Below are 12,045 nucleotides of genomic sequence, written 5' to 3'. Positions count from 1 at the left end.
CACGGGCCCAGCCGCTCCGCGGCATGTGGGATCTTCCCGGACCGGGGCACGAACCCGTGTCCCCTGCATCGGCAGGTGGACTCTCAACCACTGCGCCACCAGGGAAGCCCGTGACAGTGCTCTTTATCACCCTAGGCTTGAAGCTGGAGTAGTGGAGGTGGTTATGGGAAGTCAGACAAAGGGCCTCGCGGTAGGAGATGAGACTTTCAGTGGAAGGAATCCAACCAGCCGACAGCAACCCACAGCAAGGGTACCAGAGAGTAAATACTCCACCCCACTTGCTTCTACCTCTCCAATCTTCTGCTGGTGGCTCCCATCAACCAAACCTAACCAGAAGCTACAAATCAAAAGAGCCCATTGATTCAGTTCACTCAGTGCAGCCTCCTAGAAATAGAAGTGTGCAAAGTGAAACTGGAGGGGCAAACTGAAGATACCCAGACAAAATACATCGCTTAGATTTGCCTGTTTAAGTTTACATAAATGGAATCATACAGTATGTTATTCTTCTGTGATTTGCCTTTTTTGTTTATTCATTAAAGTAGTTCAAGTGTGTAGCTAGAGTTCATTCAAATTCAGTTCTGTATGATAGCCCATTGTATGAATCTACCATAATGTATTTATCCATTCTACAGTTGATGGACATTTGGACTTTTTCCAGCTTTTCGTTTTTTACAAACAATGCCGCTTTAGACATTCTTATGTTTATCTCTTGCTGTGCAAATGCAAGAATGCATATACATATGTAGTTGCTAATTCGTACAATGTGAATGAAAACTATTTTCCAAAGTCCTACGAATTTACATTCCAACTAGCATTAAATGAGGGTTCCTGTCATTCTAAAATTTCACCAACACTTGGTTATTATCAGAGTTTCTAATTTTTGTCAGTCTGGTAGGTGAGAAATAGTGTCTTGTGGTTTTAATTTTCATTTCCTTGTTTCTAACAAAGTTGAACATATTTTCACATGCTTTTTGGCCATTAATATGATGACATTTTTTCTTTTACTCATTTTACTCTTGAGTTTTCTGCCTTTCTTTTGTCAATCATATGTTACAAATATCTTCTCCCCCTTAGTACCTTGTTTTTTCACTCATAATAAGGTATATTTTGGTGCACAACTGTTGTTAATTTTAAAGCAATTGAAATCATACTTTTTTTTTCCTTCATGGTTTGCACTTTTTTTTTAAAGATTTTTAAAATTTATTTGTTTATTTATTTATGGCTGTGTTGGGTCTTCGTTTCTGTGAGAGGGCTTTCTCTAGTTGTGGCAAGCAGGGACCACCATGGTTTGCACTTTTAGTCCCCATTTAAGAAATCCTTCTCTACCCTGAGGTCATAAAGATATTTCCTATTTTGTCTTCTAAAAGTTCTGTTGTTTTACATTATGCTATAAGCTTTAAGTCTTTCATATTAAGTCTTAAATCTAGCTGGAACTGATATTTGTGTATGGCGTAAGGTAGGGATCAGATTTATTTTTTTTCCCACATAGATAACCAGTTATTGAATAGTCCATCTTTTCCCAACTGATCTGTAAATGCTTTCTGTGACAAAAAATTTGTTTCCATATATGTGTTAGTCTATTCCTCGATTCTCTATGTATTCTACTGGCTTGACACAGCACCTGAGAGTCTACCATTAGGGCCTTCAGTTCCTGAAGACTCTTACTTGATATTAGCTCCCCTGGAGAAATCATATATATATTAAGCCATTATTTTTCAGGTCATCTCAGTGGGAGACTAATTTATTAGCCTCTATCATGTAGCAGGATCTAAGAGTGTGGTTGTTTTAATGTTGGGGGGAAGGAAGAATAGGGGAAAAGAAGGCTCTAAGCAGCATTAAGACACAGGTTACATGAAAGGTGGTGCCCTTTGCCAAAGGGAACAGATAAAGGAAGATGGAGAGGAGTGATGCTAATCCTAGTAGCCGAGGGATATATTTGCAGGTCTAATCAGCTGAGGATGAGCATGTTTATGGAGTAGAAGTATTTCTAGAATCATATTTTCAATATAATGTGAAGAAATCTGCTTATGTAATGAGTAAAATATATACATATATAATAATATATATAAAAATAGCTATTTTAATTTTTAGCTGTTGTTTTAAAAAGTCAGTTTATTTAGTCATGCATAGACAACCCAAGTATTTCATTTAGACAATTACCAGCTGATTCCCAGGCATTCTATATGACTACTATGAAAGGCAGAAAGACACCGTATGGAAGGGTAGAGACCTCCCTTTCCATAGGCACAACTGTGATCCAAGCAGCTCTTGTAAGAGCTGGGAGCTTGGAAAAACAGCTCCCCATAAGTGCCTGGTGTTGGACTCTGGATACTGCTGCCAGCTTATCCTTGAAGAAAAACAGGGAAAAAAGGTTCTTCAACTTAAGCAGGCTGTGGAGGTTTTAGGGAAAGATTTTAAAAAGGCCTTTGGCCATGAAGGGCTTAAACTTGTAACCACCTGAACAAACCATTTTTTTTCATGGCTTCTTCCAGAACTAGCTTGATTGTGATCTCTCCATCTTCTCCACACCTTTCCAAAATGCCATCACCATCACCACCTTTCAGCTAAAAATCTAAGATAGCAACTGACTTGTCTAGGCACCATCCCATCTGTTGACAAAGACCATTCAATTCTCTTTATTCAACAAACAGCTACTGGAGACCCTTAATGTGCCATAACCTGTGGGGGACCTGGGGTTTGAGAGAGAAATAAAACTCTCTTCCTTGACCTCCAGTAGCTCACTTTCTAGTGGTGGCAAAGACAAATGGCTGGGTCATATAACAGTTTATTTCTTAAAGGATGCCCCAGTAGTATCCTATAAATCACCAGTGCAGCTGTCAAAGCCAGAGGGGGCTGAAACATGGGCAAATGAGACAGATTCTCTTCTCTGCTTCTGTCACTGCTGGAGTGAGTTGCTTTGGGTGTGTCTCATGTGGTGTGATGGGGGCTGGGTCTCCAGCACCAGTCCCTGCTCTTGCCACTAGTGGGAATCCCTGACCAGGCTTCTGAGGCTCTTAGGATGTGAAGGAAGACAACACCCCATCCCAGCGCTACACTCAGCCAAGAATTACCTTTCTCCTTACTACTTTATAAATTAACCCTCACAGCCATTTCCCGAGGCACAAGACTGACCACAGAAAGACAAAATAGATGCAAATTCAGTATCGCAGCCTCACGGACCCCAAACCACTATTCCCCTTCAATACTTGTCTTGAATTTTGAGCCAGTCTCTTTTGACAATTTTGGTTCCATCTCTTTCCATTCTCTAGGCGATTTTATTCATTCAAAAAGGATCTATATTAGGAGCCAGTACAGTGTTACGGTGAAGTCTGGGACTCTGGGGTTTCAATGTCTGCTCTGCATTTACTAGCTGTGTGGCCTTAGACTAGTTAAATAACGTCTCTGTTGGGAATTCCCTGGTAGTCCAGTGGTTAGGACTCCACGCTTTCACTGCTGAGGGTGTGGGTTCAATCCCTGGTCGGGGAACTAAGATCTCACAAGCCGCACAGCCAAAAATAAATAAATAAATAACTTTTCTGTTTCCTCATCTACAAAATGAGGCTCTTATAAGGTTGTTGTGAGGATGAAGTTGATGTACAATCCCTCTCAGTATCCACGAGGGATCAGTTCCAGGACCCCTGAGGATACCAAAATCCGTGGATGCTCAAGTCCCTTGTATAAAATGACATAGTATTTGTGTATAACCTATGCACATCTTCCTGTGTACTTCAAATCATATCTAGATTACTTATAATACTTAACACAATGTAAATGAAATGTAAATAATTGCCAGAGGTGTTGGCAAATTCAAGTTTTGCTTTTTGGAAGTTTCTGGAATTTTTTTCTGAATATTTTCAATCTGCTGTTGGTTGAACATGAGGATACAGAACCCACAGATATGGAGGGCCAACTGTATATGTAAAGTGCTTAGAATAGTACCTAGAACACAGTAGGCACAATATAAATGCTACCTAGTATCAACTATCAACTTGTGCCAGGCACTGGTCTAAGGTCTTATGTTAATGCATTTAAATCTCACAATAGCCACATGAGGTTGGTATGTTTTACAAATGAGAGGTTTGCAGTAGAGGTTTTAAGTAAAGGAACTTGCCCAAGGCTCTGAGAGTACAGCAGTAAACAAAACAGGCAAGGTCCCTGCTATCATGAAACTTTCATCAAATAAAATAATTTTATGAAGATTTATTTTCATGAAGAAAATAAAACAAGTTGAAGGGGTATGATAGAGTCAAGGTACACTTCTCTGAGGAATGACATTCCAGGGACTCACCGCCTTTCCCTGTCACTGGTCTGTGTTCACAGCTACCCTGGTTTACCTCAACGCATTTCAATAACTCTGAATCTTGTTAGTGAAATTATTGGAGTCTCATTTCTTTTGTTTAAGTAGGTCTCCAGACTCCTTATGTACATTTGCCTAGTTCTTGCCTGGTTTATTTCACAGAAAAATGTGTTCTGTATCATGGGACAATCTATTCCCACAAGTACTCAGAAAATCACAATATGGCACAGTAAGGTCTATGGCAAAGGAAAACAAAGGGGGATGTGGTTTCCCAGAGGAGGCACCTAACTGAGCTTGGGATACAGAGGAGTAGAAACAACAGCATATGCAGACGCTCCGATCTAAAGTGTGCCCCAAGTCCCCTTCTCAAGCCAAGGAGAGGTTGCCACTCATTTTATTGGCAGCCCTCACTCTATGAATTACTATACTACAGTTTGAAAATACTGCTTACTTTCTGTGCAAAGGTGGAGGTAACAGGCACTTCCAGGATACCCTTGGGTAGTAGTACCTATGAGGAGGCCCAAATACTTCTACTGGGATCTCTTGAGTACCTGGGTTTTCTATGTCTTCTACCAGGACATAAGGGTAGAGGAAAACTTTACTACTGGGGCTGCTGCTAGCCCATATCTTACCTGTATTAGGTTCCTAACAGTGCTGTAACAAAGTACCACAAACTGCGGGGCTTAACACAAAAGAAATTTATTCTCTTACAGCTCTGGAGCCTGGAAGTCCAAAACCAAGGTGTTGGCAGTTTTGGTTTCTTCTGAAGGCTTTGAGGAAGAAAGTTTCATGCCTGTGTCCTAGCTTCAGGTGGTTGCCAGCAATTCTTTGCATTCCTTGGCTTGTAGCTGCATCATTCCAGTGGCTGCCTCCATCATCACATCATCCCTGTGTCTCCGCTGTGTCTCTGTGTCCAAATCTCCCTCTCCTTCCTCTTATAAGGCACCAGTCATTGGATTTAGTGCCTACCCTAATCCAGTATGGCCTCACCTTAACTTGATGACATCTGCAAAGAACCTATTTCCAAATAAGTTCACATTCATAGGAATTAGGACTGAATATATCTTTGGGGGGACACAATTCAACCCACTACAGCATCTTTGTGCAAACTGGAGACAGCTGCCCGCTCTGGATGGATGTTGCCCCTCTACTCATGGCTCGGTGAACAGATAGCACCTCTGCGTGAATTACACAAAGGAACACTTCATCCTGGTGGAGGCAGCTCCACGCTGGGTCACAAAGTTCAGTGCCTGGAGCCTAGCCTGCATGTCAACCGCCGTTCAGCCGCCACAGGCCCCCTTAGCAGGACACAGCCTATTCGGTTATATATACTGATCCTGCCTGCTCTGCACTCAGCTGGCTGCCTCAGGTCTATGCAAACCCGCACCCCATGCCATCCTTGCCCTCATTCTTCCTTTCAGTTCCATATCCTGGGGGTAGAACTCATTTTTGTTCTCCTATGTCTAGTTTTAGGGAGTCTTTTGTGGAATGATCTGATTCTGTATCTCCCGTGAATACGTGGTATTTTTGTCCGGCCAGCACCCATCCTCTTCTCTTCTGGAAATAGCACCCAGATTTTCCTTAGGGGCAACCACTCCTCTCCCACTTGCCGTTCATCTGGTTTCAGTGGGACTGACCCCACTCTCCAAATGCAGAGATGGGCACAAGATACAGGTTTAGCCAATCAGAACACCTCGCCTCCTGGTATGATGACTGATCCTAGAACAGGTACATGATCCAGGACTTTTGCCAAAACTACTGAAGCATCCATCAACAGATGAATGGATAAAGATGTGGTGTATATATACAATGGAATACCACTCAGCCATAAAAAAGAATGAAATAATGCCATTTGCAGCAACAGGATGGACCTAGAGATTATACTAAGTTAAGTCAGAAAGAGAAGACAAATACCGTATGATATCACTTATATGGGGAATCTAAAATATGACACAAATGAACCTATCTACAAAACAGAAACAGACTCACAGACATAGAGAACAGACCTGTGGTTGCAAAGGGGGAGGGGGGTGGGGGGGGATGGACTGGGAGTTTGGGATTAGCAGATGCAAACTATTATATAGAGAATGGATAAACAACAAGCTCCTATTGTACTGGGGGCGGAGAGGGGGGGGGGGGGGGGGGGGGATGGACTGGGAGTTTGGGATTAGCAGATGCAAACTATTATATAGAGAATGGATAAACAACAAGCTCCTATTGTAAGCACAAGGAACTGTAGGAACTGTATTCAATATCCTGTGATAAACCATAATGGAAAAGAATATAGAAAGAATGCATATATATGTATAACTGAATCACTTTGTTATACAGCAGAAATTAACATAACATTGTAAATCAACTATACTTCAATATTTTAAAAAAGAGAGAGAAAACTATTGAAGCAAAGGCACTCTCTTTTTGTCCAGAAGGCTACATGGTAAGATAAGCTTGAAGCAACCTGAGAATGAAGCCAACCCAGAGGAGAGTGAAACTGGGAGATAAAGGGAATCCTGATAATATAAGTTAATCACCTAGTTCTAGCTGAGCCTGAAGCTAGATATACCCCTGGACTTTGCAGTAACATGAGCTAACAAATTCCCCTTCCACCATGACCTCTTTTTTTCTTATGATTATTAAAAGTGGGTATATGTCACATAATCAAAAGGATCCTGACTGAATGTAGTATCTGACACTTCCATCACTTCTGCTCTGTTTCTCCAAAGCTCTGCATCCTCTCTGGCTCACCAGGGTCTTGGTGCTGAGTCCTGACAGAAGATTAAGAGTTAACCAGGTTAGAGAAAGGGAAAGGATTCCTCACCATGGTGGGGATGGGTGGAGAACCAGACTGAATTTGCTATCTGATATGCTTGTTATACTTTTTTGGGGTGGGTTGGTAAGTGGGGAGTGGGTTCTGCCCTTTTTAGGAGCTGCCATTTCTTTCTCTCTTTTTTTTTTCTTAATATTTATTTGGCTCTGCCGGGTCTTAGCTGTGGCATGTGGGATACAGTTCCCTGACCAGGGATTGAACCCGGGGCCCCCTGCATTGGGAGCTCAGAGTCTTAACCACTGGACCACCAGGGAAGTTCCAGGAGCTGCCATTTCTGTCTGCACTTTGTTTCATTTTCCTGTGGGCTGAGCACTTTCTCTCCAGCTCAGCAGTGTATTGAGCAGCTCTCTTGCTCCTCAATGCTCCAGCAGTGTATCCTAACCCACTGCTGGGAGTCAGTATTGAGCCATGCTCCTCGGAGGCACACACTGCCCCTTGTGATTCTCTGCATCCTCTGTATCAGCCAGCACAGAACTGGGACCCAGAGGATCTTCACAAGTGCAAGCTGAATGGCTATCCCTGTCCTCTTACAGCATCTTCACAAGTGCAAGCTGAATGGCTATCCCTGTCCTCTTGCAGCTCCGGTCCTTCCTCCTCCATTAACCCTTCCCTGACTATCAGAGTTCACCCTGATCTCCCCCTTTTCTGAGTCATTCATGAACTACCGCCTTGTATTGTGGCTTTTATTGCACTGGTGCTGGACCTGTCTCCCTAGTCCCTAAAATCTCAGACGGCAGGAATGTTTTCCCAAAGCTCCTAGCACAAACTCAGGGAAGAGTCACTGCATAAATGATGCATACTTCAGATGAACTTTAATGCACATACCATCGTTGAGACCATGATGAGGATAGGAGCTACATTAAGAAAAGCCAGTTTATATCAATAAGGCATATCAACACAGAACAAGGAGACACCAGATATTTGCAAATAGGATGTTTCCTTTTGTTACTCTGTACACCACTATATCTCTTTATATTTGTACAAACTCACAACACCACATGACATTTTATATTTCATGTGTCACTAAGAAGAGGTGTCAGTATACAGAACATAAGAAGAATAAAAAAGAATGAAAACATCTGTTTAGCTAGACTCTGTCGGGGGGCGGGTGGAACATAACAGTTATGATTCCTCTCTCTGCTCAGGCTTACAGAGTGACAACACCAGTTTTTGCTAATTGCTCCTCCTGAGGAATTCTGCTCAGCCTGTTGTGGTACATTTCCTAGGCTGGCATCAGACTAGCCTTGTCCCCGGTTGAATAAATTAGAAAGAGCCATTGGGGGAATTGAAAATGGTGTGCAAATTGAGTAAGGTGACATTTCTCCGTGTGACTGGGGAGACCATCTGCCCCTGGCCCCGTGACGGGAGGAAAGCCTTTGCTGCTCAACCTGCTCCAGAGTTTCATTTTATTGAGGGTGTGGAGGCAGTGAGGAGTGTGTGTTCCTCTCTTCCTTCCTTCCCACAAGAAGAGAAGCAGCCAGATGTAGACACAACTGATGCTTAGGTTTTCTCTTCAGCTTGCCTTCCTCCTGCCCACAATAGGCAGTGTTCAGGACCAGAACTGCCTACTCCTGGGCCACACCCTACCTGGTTCTGAGACTAACTACGCCATTTGTTGCCTTCTTTATGTAGTCTTGGGCTGGTTGCTTCTCTGATGCAGGCCTCAGTTTTCCTCATCTGAGTACTGGAAATAATAAAACCCATATTACGGGGTTGTGTCAAAGATCACTAGGGCTTCGATGAGAAAGTGCTTTGGGAATTGTAAAGTGCCAAACACATGATTGGTGATTTTTGTTATGCTATTCTAATCATAGTGCATATGGACTCCACTGTCTGCCGCTCCTGGGCCCCAATCCCATCACAGCTCACTGCTCTGTTCATCCAACCCCGCATGCACTGGCTGATTCCCTTTGGCTGCTCTTAGACTCTGGAAGTTTCTCTGAAGTTAAGCAAACCTCTGGGTGTAGGGCATGCTGGCTCTGATATTTCCATGTGAGGTTAGGTTCCTGGGACCAAAATGTGGGGGGAGGGGAGAGGCTGTGGAGGGAGGAGGGGACCCTTGGAAATGGCTCCGGGAGGGGTATGCTCAGTTTCATTCTGTGATGAATTCCACCTGCTGCCTACTCCCAGCCCCTTCACAGTGGCTCCATCTTATATGTCCACAACATTCTGCAGTTTCTAAAATGTACTTTCATTTGACTCTCACCACTATTCTGTGAAGTAGGCAAGATTATTAATCTCATTTTATGGATGAAAATATGTTTGTCCAAGGTCACACAGTTAGTATGTTACAAAGGCAGGACTCAAACTCAGGTCTCCAGGATCCTGGTTTCCTGAGCACTGGAGGACATCTCTAACAGAGGCTCCAGAACACTCTAAACCTCATTTTTGGCTTATTCCTCACTCCCGGAGGCTGGTTTCTGCATTCTGTCAGGTGTCTGATGGCAGCCAGCCCAACAAGGTCATGCAACAGAGCCGTTCAAGGCCATTTTCCTGGATTCTCTTCCCTTGTTCCTGATGAGACTCTACCTTGATCCACTTTCCAAGTCCAGGCTCCACCTCCTACTTACAGGCCCCATTCCCACTCCCCATTGCTCTGTTGCTCATAATGTTTATGCTGGGTCTTTCCTGTCTCTGTTCCTAGAGCACTTACAAGGATCCTGGATTGGGTTTTCTCCCTGCTCTGCCTGATTGGATGATTTTGTGTAGCACAGTAGTCAATACCACATGTTCGGCACCTACTGTGTATGTCAGGCCTGCACTAAAGGCTTTATTTGTACCATTCTCACATTTAATCCCCTCAACAACCTCTTGAGGTAAATATTATTTTTCCATTTACGTATGAGGTAATTGAGGCTCTGAGAGTAATTTGCTCCAAGTCACACAACTAGTTAGTGATGAAGAGCTAAGAATTGAACCTGAGTCTGTTGGACCACGAGCCCTGTCCTCTTAAACCATGCACCATACTGCCTTCTCAGTCCTCATCCCGGGGTCTGAAGTTTAGAGGGATTGGAAGATAATTCAGCACATGCAAATCTCTCAGCCCTTCAGTTCCCAGGATCTTAGTTGCATGATGGAGATTGTCTGCAGAAAGATCTTGCCCAGCTGAGCCTGGCACACTTGGTGCTCTATAAATTAAGTCCTCCTTGAATTGGAATGCATTTATGGCTCTTAAACACTGGCTGCTGCCCCAATGTCTCTTCTCAAATGCATAAGTCTGTGCTCCGTTCTTAATAAGTCTCCTCAGAGATTCTTGTTTCTCCTCTTCCTCTTGTTACACTTTAGGAACCTCTTACCTGGGACAGGCAGTCAGGGACCATCCAGATGCACTTAATTGCTAAGATGCTTTCTGGCAGCCTTAGAAACCAGAGCCACAAGCCTGGTTGAGTGATGAGGGGGTCACATAGCCTTGGCTGTTTTCATTATACCCGAGGAGAAAAGAGGCTTTCATAGTGAAAGGATCCCTGCCAAAATCTTGTTTGCCACTTACAGCTCTTACAGAAAACGGGCATAAAATCACAGAGCACTCGTGCCAAGAGCGCCTGCAGAAACCATCTGCTGTAAGCTCCTGAAGCCCAGAGATAGGGAGTAACCTAGCTAAGGTTGCACAGCCTGTTAGCTTTATCCCAGTCCATTGGTAAACCCCAGGAAGAGATGCAATCCTAATCACACCCCTCAGACACTTACTGACTTACTTTGCATTTCTTTTTTTTTTTTAACATCTTTATTGGAGTAAAATTGCTTTACGATGGTGTGTTAGTTTCTGCTTTATAACAAAGTGAATCAGCTATACATATACATATATCCCCATATCTCCTCCCTCTTGGTCTCCCTCCCTCCCCCCCTCTAGGTGGTCACAAAGCACAGAGCTGATCTCCCTGTGCTATGTGGCTGCTTCCCACTAGCTATCTATTTTATATTTGGTTTACTTTGCATTTCTATTGCCACCTTTTTTGGAGTATAATTGCTTTACAGCGGTGTGTTAGTTTCTGCTGTATAACAAAGTGAATCAGCTATACATACACATATACCCCCATATCTCCTCCCTCTTGGTCTCCCTCCCTCCCCCCCTCTAGGTGGTCACAAAGCACAGAGCTGATCTCCCTGTGCTATGTGGCTGCTTCCCACTAGCTATCTATTTTATATTTGGTTTACTTTGCATTTCTATTGCACAGTTTTACATCAAGCAAAGGAAATTCTTTTAATCATCTCCCTTCAAGAGACTTCCTATTTGGTTATTTGCTGTTTGACCACTTCAAAATGATAGAAGAAAAGCAGGTGAAAGCATATGCCACACAACTCAGTCCATTCAATGGTGTTTTCTCAAGACGATGGGTGTCACCGAGTTGGCAGAGAAATAGGAACAGATGTGGAGAACTAGCAGCAGTGGTGTTAGATGTTTTGTGTAGTTTCTGAGTACCTGGGAAGCCAGACTCTGTGCAGATCGGTGACCTAATCATAGGAACCTTTGCCTGTGCTGTCATCAGAGTTCATGGAAAATTGCTTTTTACCTTGCAAAATCCCTCTTTCTCATGCATTCAGGTATAAGAAGTGGAAATGGTGAAGTGAGTAGGCTTTGTCCCAGATTATACAAAGTTCTTGATCAGAAAGTCCATAGAAATGGGATTTTCATGAAGACTCAGTGTTTAAAAATTTGGAGCACCAAAGAGAACCAAAGAGGAAAGAATATGTTTTGGTTGCAAGTTATAAGAACCTAACTCCAATAAGCAAAGCTAGATGGGGGCTTTATTAAAAACATATAGTGAGGTGTCTAACAGAATCAAAGAAAGAGGTGACTAGTCAAACCTCAAGAAGCCAGAATCGAGGCCAGGAAAGCCACAGGACACACTCTCTCATCTTATGTCTATGGCTACTCTCTTCATGATGAGCTTGTTTTCTCTTACCACAGAGTGGCATTCTA

This window comes from Physeter macrocephalus, chromosome 4 (assembly GCF_002837175.3).
Source record: "Physeter macrocephalus isolate SW-GA chromosome 4, ASM283717v5, whole genome shotgun sequence".
Classification (NCBI taxonomy): Eukaryota; Metazoa; Chordata; class Mammalia; order Artiodactyla; family Physeteridae; genus Physeter; species Physeter macrocephalus.
Note: the sequence above shows the minus strand (reverse complement) of the source record.